This window comes from Xyrauchen texanus, chromosome 17 (assembly GCF_025860055.1).
Source record: "Xyrauchen texanus isolate HMW12.3.18 chromosome 17, RBS_HiC_50CHRs, whole genome shotgun sequence".
Taxonomy (NCBI): Eukaryota; Metazoa; Chordata; class Actinopteri; order Cypriniformes; family Catostomidae; genus Xyrauchen; species Xyrauchen texanus.
In genome coordinates, this window is record NC_068292.1 from 6,718,168 (window position 1) to 6,728,739 (window position 10,572).

Here is a 10,572-nt window from a genome sequence, read left to right on the forward strand (position 1 = left end):
CTCCCACACACTACCTTTTGACATTTGTCACAAGTGTCCTTAGTTTTGTTTTTCTTGCAGTTCCTCCACACTTGGCACTGCCTTCCCCTCTCCATCATCAGCTGCTCCTGTCTGGGTCCTCGCACCGTCAGCTGTGTGGCTTTTGCTCTCATATGGCCGTAGCGAAGTTCATTTGCCAGTCACATTATGAAGTTCCTCCGTGACATTCTCTCATTTGTGCATTTCTTGAACATGATGGAAGCATTTATGGCCATCTACATGTCCATCTGGCCATCTACATGTGGGTGTTATCACATAGTATTTCCTCACAATTTGATCTAGCACATCTACTCCGAACTTGGTTCTGTTGGAGTATGTGACTGTCTCTGGTTTAGCCTTTTGGCCACTTGTGATGGCAACAGCTGTGGACAGTGCTTTCCTTCTTTTTCACTGATAGACTGTGAGCTTTGCATTGTCACTTCTCAGCACCTCCGTGTGAACGGCACCCTTTGTTCCTTTACATAGCAAACGCTGAAAAGCGTGCGGTCAAAATGACCGTTATGGCCATTCAAGGTAGAAACACTCAGGACTCTTTTTTGTTTTGAAATTTTAATAAAATAACAATTTTAGAATAAAATATACACACATTTAAGAAAAGTCATGGTCCTATTATAATATGGGTTTTATTTCAACAAAGTTATTACATTGCAAAATTTGAAAACAGTCAAAATGACCACCGTGGTAGTGTTAAGAATGTTCAGTCCTCCAGTGTCAACACTTTAACTTTGACTATTGAAAATCTCATATTTTTTATTTTAAAGTGTTTGATTTAGACTGTCCTGTATTTTCCACACTTTAACTTAGATTCACATGGTGGGACCTGGGACTGGTGGGTATCGAGCGTGAGCTCAGGGCCATGCAAAAATCCATGGTGAGAGGCGTGGTCATGCACCAACATGCAGTGAAGCAGCTGAAGGAGAAAAGGATAATTCCAAAATCAGTCCTTTTGAAATGTCGAAATCTGGCCAGAGAGGCCATTCCATTGGTCCGAATTAAGTTGTTTTTATGTGTTTTATCTCAAATTAATCTAATTAAAATTGACTCCATGGGAATGTATTATTTAATCACTGAATGCATGTCCCCTGTTGTCTGCTCTGTGTTTCTCCCCTGTCACCTGTCCAGAACTACACTTCCCATAATCCCCTGCCCTCATCACTGCCAGTGTTATTGTTCTCACCTGTGTGTAATTTAATCATTCATCCCTGTGTATTTAAGCACTGTTGTTTGTTCATTTGTTGTTGATCATTGAATGTAATGGTTGTTCTTGATTGTGTTCCTGCACGTGCCCGCCGTGGCTGTTTTTCATGTTTATACTTTGTTTTCCCCTCGTGGATGTTTTGTTTGTTCCCTGTGTTGTTTTATTTTTAGTTGTCCTGTTCACCGTTTGTTCCTTCATTAAAAAGAACTGCATTTAGATCCTCACTCCTCATCTGCCCTCGTCTGATTCATAACAGCATGCTATGTTTTGTGTGCAGCCAGTCTGGAGGAGAATCCAGTAGTGAAGATGCAGTGGAGCTTCTACGGCCACTTCGCTGCATACATTTCATCAATTTATGGTCACCGGTGTGGGGTCTACCTAAATATGACAGTAGAGGGGGCCAGCAAATCCACAACGGAGAACACCTACCTCATAAACGTAAATGTTTTTCAATTTTTTTATATGCCTCAGAACACTACACTATTGATTCGGTTGAATGTTGATTGTGGTTTGCTGTGATGACAGGTTGCATTGCACAAAACCAACCAGGCCTTTGGACCTGAGCCGATGTCTAGGTGAAATTCCTCGTAAGTTTCCTGGTAAACTAAAGCCTTTTTTTTTCTCTTTCTTTAAAAGGCAAATAACCAGCATGACCCAGCCAATCGTCCAAAAATTGCACAATTTATGTGTCACGACACCGCGACGGCAGATAAATTCAACGCGGCTAACCTCAACCCCCGGCAGGCCGTAGAACACCGTCGGCTCATTGAGGCTGCACGCGAGGGACCCGAACTCTCCCCTGTAAAGGAGATAGAGGAACCATCACAAAAAAGAAAGCTTGAAGCTCCAAAGACAGTTGGGCCCAGGAAACGCTGTGCACCAAAGGGTGCAGCAGCCGCATCTCCAGGCAGCACCACCCCAAGAAGACTGCCATTGTGTTCCAGGAGTCTCCTCTTCGGAGTCTGAAGAGGTAAGATGATCTCTCTCTTAAACAGTTTGAGTCAGTGATTGATTACAGGCTGGCATAATTGGTAATTTCTCATTTATTTTATTATGCAGTACTCCTGGGTTAGGCATACCGAAGGCTCTGTAGAAGACTTCCACAGAACCTTTGGTATGCCTAACCCAGCAGGAAGAGGACAATCCCAGAAAGACTTGATGGCACAGAAAGAAAATTTGTGGGAAATTTTTCACAAAAATTTGTGTTTCTGACACCACAAAAGTCCAGCCTTAAGATACACTTTAATTCAAAACAGATTTCACCTATGAAGTTGAATAAGGCGGTGGTTTCAAAGTCACACACAGTGACTGGGCTTTCACAAATCAAAAGGGCGAAGGAAAATAGAAGACACTCTCAGGAATATTTATTACGAAAGAAGTGATCCAGGTCTTTTTTGTCCTTTTTGGTGACACTGGATTGCCATGGACTTATTTTTTTGTGCATGTTCTGTTTATTAAACATTTTACACTGATTTTTCTGACAATGTGTCTCCATTGGTTCAAGTTTTGTATTTCTTATTGTTTACATATGTAGCTTTCGTATTGTTTGGATAATTTAAGTTTTGACATTTAAACTGACATTCTGTGACTGTTTCTCAGCTCAAATGGTCAGAATTGTTGTTTTAAAATTCCATTTTAATGTGTCAGATGTATATTGTGTGTTTGTTGTTTTTTTTTTTACTGTGATCGCTTGCCAAAAATGGTCTAATTGACCCTAACAGCTCTTTTACTTTCAGTTCTTTGCATCTGTTGCTATAATAATTTACACTCTTTTTGAACGTTCTGTTTATAACACTTTTACATCACCAAAACTGTTTGTCTCATTTGGGTCGTGGGGTCAGCTGCTCCAGCAGGGGGCCCCAAACTTCCCTATCCCGAGCCACATTAACCAGCTCTTTTTAACTGGGGGACCCCGAGGCGTTCCCAGGCCAGTGTGGAGATGTAATCTCTCCACCTAATCCTGGGCCTTCCCCGAGGCCTCCTCCCAGCTGGACATGCCTGAAACACCTCCCTAGGGAGGCGGCCAGGGGGCAGATCTGTCCGTCGAGGCCCACGGCCTCCACTGCCACCCATATGGCAGAGCACCCAGGGTAACTAGAAGGATCCCGATGTTCGTATGGGGCATTGGGGAAGGGTACGTGCAGCCGGGTACAGACGATGCGTGGCACTGGATGAATCCCTGCCCGCCTCTGTATCGGCAGTTCACGTACACGGTTCAGCACATGGCAAGATTGGAATGGGTCCCCTAGTGTCGCTTCTCCGACACAACGTGGAGAGAGCGACAGAAGGGGAACGTTTGGTTACGTATGTAACCTCCGCTCCCGAGGGAGGAACGACATGTTGTGTCTTTCCTCCGCCATGTCACTGAACCGAGCCACTGTTGTGGCCGGACCATTTCCGGCTCCTCAGAAAAATCCTGAATGAACTCCCGTATTTGCGCCGCTTAAATACCCGTATGTCCGGGGGCGGGACATGCAAATACTGGCTGCCAACTCTCATTGGCCTTTTTTCATAGATCAGAGGTGAATATCGGCACTCGAGGGACCCCTAGTGTCGCTTCTCCGACACAACTTGTCGTTCCCTCCCTCGGGGAACGGAGGTAACATACGTAACCAAACGTTTGTTTGTTTTTTCCCCAGGAGTAACAGAGCTGGACCAAATTCTGAAAAACACAATGAACCTGTGCAGGATGACATATTCAGGCTGCTGGTTAGGGATAGGTTAGTTTAGGGTTAGGTTGGGTGAAGGAGGAAATGTTTTATTCTTAAAAGTAGAGAAAATGTTCCTATTTATTTTTTAATGTTTCTAATCATTTTGAATTTTTTTTTATTTTAATTTTTAAATTCCATTTTCTGGTTTATGTACTGCACATATTTTTTTCCTTTTTCCCTTTTCTTGGAAGAGATATACACAATTGATTACCTCTCCCATAAATTACCATCTCCCAACTCCAAATCCCAACTCTCAGCCCATTTTACCTTTTTGGAGCATTTTTTTTCTCCAACTTTTTAACTGGTCAGGAGATACGCTAGGCAGGGTGCCATGTCGGTTACTCCCAGGTGGCCTGTCCACCTCGTGTGACGCCCAAAGTGGTTCTTCAGTCAAGCCTTCACCACTGATGACATAGCCCACCCTGGGGCCTGCTCGGTCACCTACCCAGCACCACTCCCTCCAATCTTCCCTTTCATATCCACCATAGCCCCACCCAAATAGATTTCCAGTGGGGACTACGTTAAGCCCTGAAGTAGAGGTTAGGTTTAGAGTTAGGGTTAGAGCTAGGATCAGAGTCAGTGTTAGGGCCCAGTTAGGTTAGGGTTAGGTTAAGGTTGGGATTAGGGTTAGAAGTCACATTCTAATTGTACCTAAGATTGGGAATTAATTTTATGTCCCTATTTACAGATCCTAAGTGTTAGGGTTAGGTTACAGGTAAGAACTGTAAGAGTTAAGATTCAGGTTGTCTCAAAGTTTAGGAACTCATTTTATATTAATATTTACAGATCATCTGTTTTGGAATCTAAATTAAAATAGGGTCAGGTTAGGGTTATTTTGTAACTCTATTCAGGATAATAAATTATTAGATAAATATAAGTTTAAAAAAAAAATACATATAAGAGAGTTTGCAGATGCTAAATCTTTAAGCACTAAACCTTTTAGTGCTATAAATTGGCGCAAGTGCTATAATTCATATCAGTGCTCAAAATCGATCCAAATATATTCACTTAAAAATTGAAAAATAAATTAAGAAAAGTTAAGGTTAGTTAAATCAAACCTCTAAGTGCTATTTTTCATAAGTGCTCAAGATCAATCAAAACAAACCCAAATCAAAAATAATTTTATTAGAAGACACAACCACACATATGAATGGAGTCGGTTTTTATTCAATACCTATCACTTAATATATATATATATATTTACACACACACATACAAACACACACACACACACACACATACACCTCTCTACATATACACCTTTACAAACTAACTACAGGAGTCTGCAGTTGATGCAAGTGAATTTATTTCATTGTTTTTAACGTTGGTAGAGTGGTATTCATTGCTAGATCAGGTGCTGTTTGTTTACTGTCTTGAACGCGCGTCGCATAAATGTGTGTTTGTATGTGTGCGCTATATTTGTTTTGACTTGTCCCATAGTATTCGCTGCTAGATTTAGGGTTGGTTATCTAGTGTGTGTAAAACTATAATTGTTTAAGTGTCTGCAAACAGTGCTTCACTTGTTTCAGAGTATTATCTATTGCTATAGTGCAGCCTAATTTATTTGCGGTGTACGGAAGTCACATTTGTTCCCACGCTTGGCACCTCGCGCGACCCTTAGTTTCGGTTGATCATGTGACTAGCTTTGTTGTGCTAAGTAGCATTAAGGCGTGGCTGCTTTTTCCACTGAACGGCTCATTAAGAGTGTGTATTTATTGGACTGAATGCCACCTTTGGTTTCCTTTCGCCGTAACCTCCATTCCCTCTCACCCTCTCGCCTTTTCACTGATGTCTCTACCTCTCTTCCCACAATAAATGTATTTTCCACGCTTGATGTAAACACTGCCACAGACACACTTAACTCTACTTTAACAACCTGTCTAGACAACATTTGTCCTCTCTCCTCTAGACCAGCTCGTACTACACCACCCAGCCCCTGGCTGTCTGACGTTCTTCATGAACATCAGACTGATCTCAGAGCAGCTGAGAGGAGATGGCGTAAATCTAGAGATCTAGCAGATCTAGGTAAATATCAACTTCTGCTTGCAACTTTTTCAGATAACGTTAAAGCTGCAAAAACCTCCTATTACCAGACCAAGATCAACAGCACCACAGACACTTGTAGCTTATTTAGAACATTCAACACACTTCTCTGTCCTCCCCCTCCACCACCAGACACATCACTAACAGCAGATATCTTCGCCACATTTTTTACAAATAAGGTTACAACCATCAGCAAAAAATTCACTGCACCACACCCTGTCAAACACCTGCAACCATTCTTTCTCTATGTTCTCTCCTCTGACTGACACTGAGGTCTCAAAACTCCTCTCCAACCAACCCACCACCTGTTCCCTTGACCCCATTCCACCACACCTTCTCCAGGCCATCTCTCCGTCCATCCAACCTGCACTAACACACATAATTAACATATCTCTACTTACAGGCACTTTTCCCACTACATTTAAGCAGGCTCGAGTAACCCCACTGCTGAAAAAACCTGCACTTAACCCCACACAGTTAGAACACTACAGACCAGTCTCTCTCATCCCATTCATGGCAAAAACACTTGAAAGGGCAGTTTCCAATCAGATTTCCGCCTGTCTCTCAAAGAACAAGCTGCTGGATGACAATCAGTAAGACGTCAAAAGTGGACACTCCACCGAGACTGCCCTGCTGTCTGTCACAGAGTCGCTGAGACAGGTGAAAGCTGAATCCAAATCATCCGTTCTGATTCTGCTGGACCTTTCTGCAGCCTTTGACACAGTCAACCATCAGATCCTTCTCTCCATGCTCTCTACTCTCGGCATCAGAGGAACTGTGCTGGACTGGTTGACCTCTTATCTCTCAGATAGGTCCTTCAAGGTAGCCTGGAGAGGTGAGGTTTCCAAGCCACATCAGTTACTTACTGGGGTGCCTCAGGGATCAGTGCTTGGGCCACTTCTTCATATACATCACTGGGACCCATCATTCAGTCACATGGATTCTCTTACCACTGCTACGCTGATGACATACAACTCTACTTGTCTTTTCAGCCCAATGACACCACAGTGACTGCTCGAATCGCTGCCTGTCTGGCAGACATCTCGGTCTGGATGAAGGAACACCACCTGCAACTCAACCCAGCCAAGACCGAGCTCCTTGTATTTCCAGCCAACCCTGCTGTTGAACACATCACCGTGCAGTTGGGTTCAACTACAGTATCGTCTTCCAAAACGGTCAGAAATCTAGGGGTAATATCGATATCAAGCTAAATTTCACAGACCACATCTCAAAGACTGCAAGATCATGTAGATTTACACTCTACAATATCAGGAAAGTAAGACCTTTTCTCTATGAACATGCCACACAACTGCTTGTTCAGTCACTTGTCATAACTAGACTGGACTGCTGTAACTCTCTCATTGCAGGGCTTCCTGCATGTGCAATTAGACCTCTGCAAATGATCCAGAATGCAGCAGCACATCTGATCTTTAACCCTTTGGGGTCTGAGGGTGTTTTGGGCCCTGGAGAATTTTTGACATGCCTTGACATTTGTGCTTTTTTTCAGTTGCTTAAAAACATATTAATGGCTAAAGTCTGATAACACTGTATTCAGCACAAACTGGGCTCCAGTAATATGTGAGCAACATGTATGTATAGGTTTGTATTTTTGAGAAAATAACGTTTATGCATGGTTTTTGAAAAAAAAACAAATTAAGTCACTGAAAAAAGGCCATATAACACATACTAAACATTTATCCACAAGACTTTTGAGAACTGGATTTTGCCTAGAGTTTTTGCTACAAAATGAGGTGAAAACCATCCTGATCACTCATTCATACAAAATAATATAGTAATGTAACTTTTGTATGACAATTTTAGTGTTGAAAGGTAATATGCGAGGAGGCATGAATGATCATGAATATGGAGGTGATTTACACCTGAGAAGACAAAGACCCTCCCCTGGGCCTATCAATGAGGGATAGAGAATGAATGCGAGGAGACTTAATGGTCAAAATCAAGTTTTAAGTTAAAAGAAGTAATCTGACTATATATTTTCTTTACATAAAGACTTTACTTATTTTTAGAACTACACAACCATTTAAAAGAAGTCTCTTCTGCTCACCAAGACTGGATTTATTTGATCTGAAATACAGAAACAACATTGATATTCTGAACTCTTTTTACAATTTAAAAGAACCGTTTTCTATTTAAATATATTGTAAAAGGCTATTTGTGATCAAAGCTGAATTTTCAACATCATTACTGCAGTCTTCAGTGTCACATGATCCTTCAGAAATCATTATAATATGCTGATTTTCTAATATGGGCATATTTAAAGTGCATTTTACTAATTTAACCTGAACAAATATTTGCAAACACAAGCTTTGTTGATGATAAAGAGGCATTATAAACACTAGATAAAATATAATCTAAACATTCATATTATTTTTATATCATACTACATATCATATTTATATTATACAGCATACAATTTAAATACCTGCTTTAGCCGGAACATCATTTAAATGTAACTAAATCTTGCTTATTATGAGTCATATTTCAAATGTCAATACTCTGAATCCTGGCTGGCAAATCTGGAAACAGTCCCACTAGTAAAATATGTACATGTTTATATAAAATAGCATGCCAACTAATGAAAACTAAATAACTTACTCGTCTGAAATTGTATCTTCGGCTGGATCAAGTCTCTTCAAAATACAACTGTTCAGAGGAACAAATGTAAAAAAAAAAGTATTCTGAGGAAACTGTTAACTCTTCCTTTATACACATTCGAGGAATCTCCTGGATATTGTTACAAACATGCAGAAAAGTTGAGTTGTGTTTACATTAAACCTCACAGTCGGGGGCGTGTACATTTGCGTTGATAGCCTCAGCACATTAGCGTATGAGTGGCACGCTCTGCTGGTGGGTGGGATCACATTAGAGATAATAAGTTGCGCCAGAAGAAAATGTACATCGCTTTATTTCATACAGATTACATTGCAGGAGAATATTTGTTTTAAATTTGAATTGTTTTATTTAAAAGTAGACATTTTAAGCTTTCTTTAGACACATGTTTCATGTTTATGTGATAAGTATTCGCAGAGTTTCAGTTAATTTTTCTGACGTGTTTCAGAAATATGCTCGTGAACACGGAGACTGCTGAAAGCTCACCCTTTTTATTTTCTTTATTTTACAAAAGCACAAGGTTTTGTTGTTCTTGTGAGTGTACACAAATAAAAGTAGACCCTTTATAGTCTCTAATGATGTCTTGCACTTATCTGAATACCCGAAAATGAAAGTATTTTAAATTGTTTCCGCTATAATGACGAAAATATCCAGCAGGACGCGCCTGCGACCCCAGAGGGTTATTGAACCAAAGAGAGCGCATGTTACACCACTCTTTGTCTCTCTCCACTGGCTGCTGGTTGATGCACGTATTAAATTCAAGGCTCTGATGCTGGCATACAAAATAGTCACTGGGACTGCTCCAGCATACCTAAAATCATTTATGCAGATCTACACTCTTGCCAGAAGCCTGCTGTCGGCTAAGGAACGTCGCCTTGTCATACCAACCCAGGTAAAAAAGTAGTATACTTTAGTGTATTGGAAATATGAATGAAGTACATGAAGTATAAAACAAGTATGCTTCTACTTGTTGTGCTTTATTTAAAGAGTACTTAATATGTACTTTTAAAAAGTATACTTCAAAAAAGATGTAATTAAATTCAACTTAAGAGTCCAAAAAAGTAAGTGTACTAATTTAGCAGTAATCAAATTATTTTTTAAATGTACTTTTTGAAAGTGTACTTTGTTGTTAATGTATTTTAAATTGTATAGAAGTTTATTTTTTTTAAGTGTATTAAATGTGACATACTTAGAGTGGCAATTCAGTGTACTTATGGGAAGTATATTTTTTTGGAAAATAATTGTAAGTAAACTGTTTTAAAGTGTACTATGATCTCACTTCATTAGAAGTGTGACTTCTGTACACTTTATACAGTACACTCTAAAATAAGTGTATTTTTAGTGGCATATCAGAGTACCCTCATAAAATATGTTAAAATACAAAAATGTATAGTGGTAATTTAGTGTACTTTTAGTAAGTACGCTTATTTGTAATACAGAGTTAGTATAATTTTTGAAAGTGTACACTGATTTCACTTCATTGGTAGTGTAATCTTAGTACACTAACAAAGTGCACTAAAATATAAGTGTACTTTTATTAGCATATCAAAGTACTGTCATGAAATATGCTAAAATAAAAACACTTTTAGTGGAAATTTAGTAATTTATTAATTTACTGTAGCCTACTAATGGAAAGTGTATTGACATTGTTAGGCTGATTTCTGCTAGGGTCATATGCTACAATGCTGCAAAGACAAGTTAATTTTGTTTATCTACACTGTTACCATCATGTATCAATGCACAAACACTTGATTGACAGAAGGGTCACTTTATGTAACAGGTAAAGAACAGTCATTATTTGTACAGGTATTGTATTTACATGTCAATTCAATAGGTCTCAGGGAATCTCTGGACTTCTTGGCAGTAGTACAGCAATTTTCTTGTAGTAGTAGTAGTAGTCCTTTATTGTCACATAGTAAACCAGTGAAATTGGCCATCGACCTGTCCATA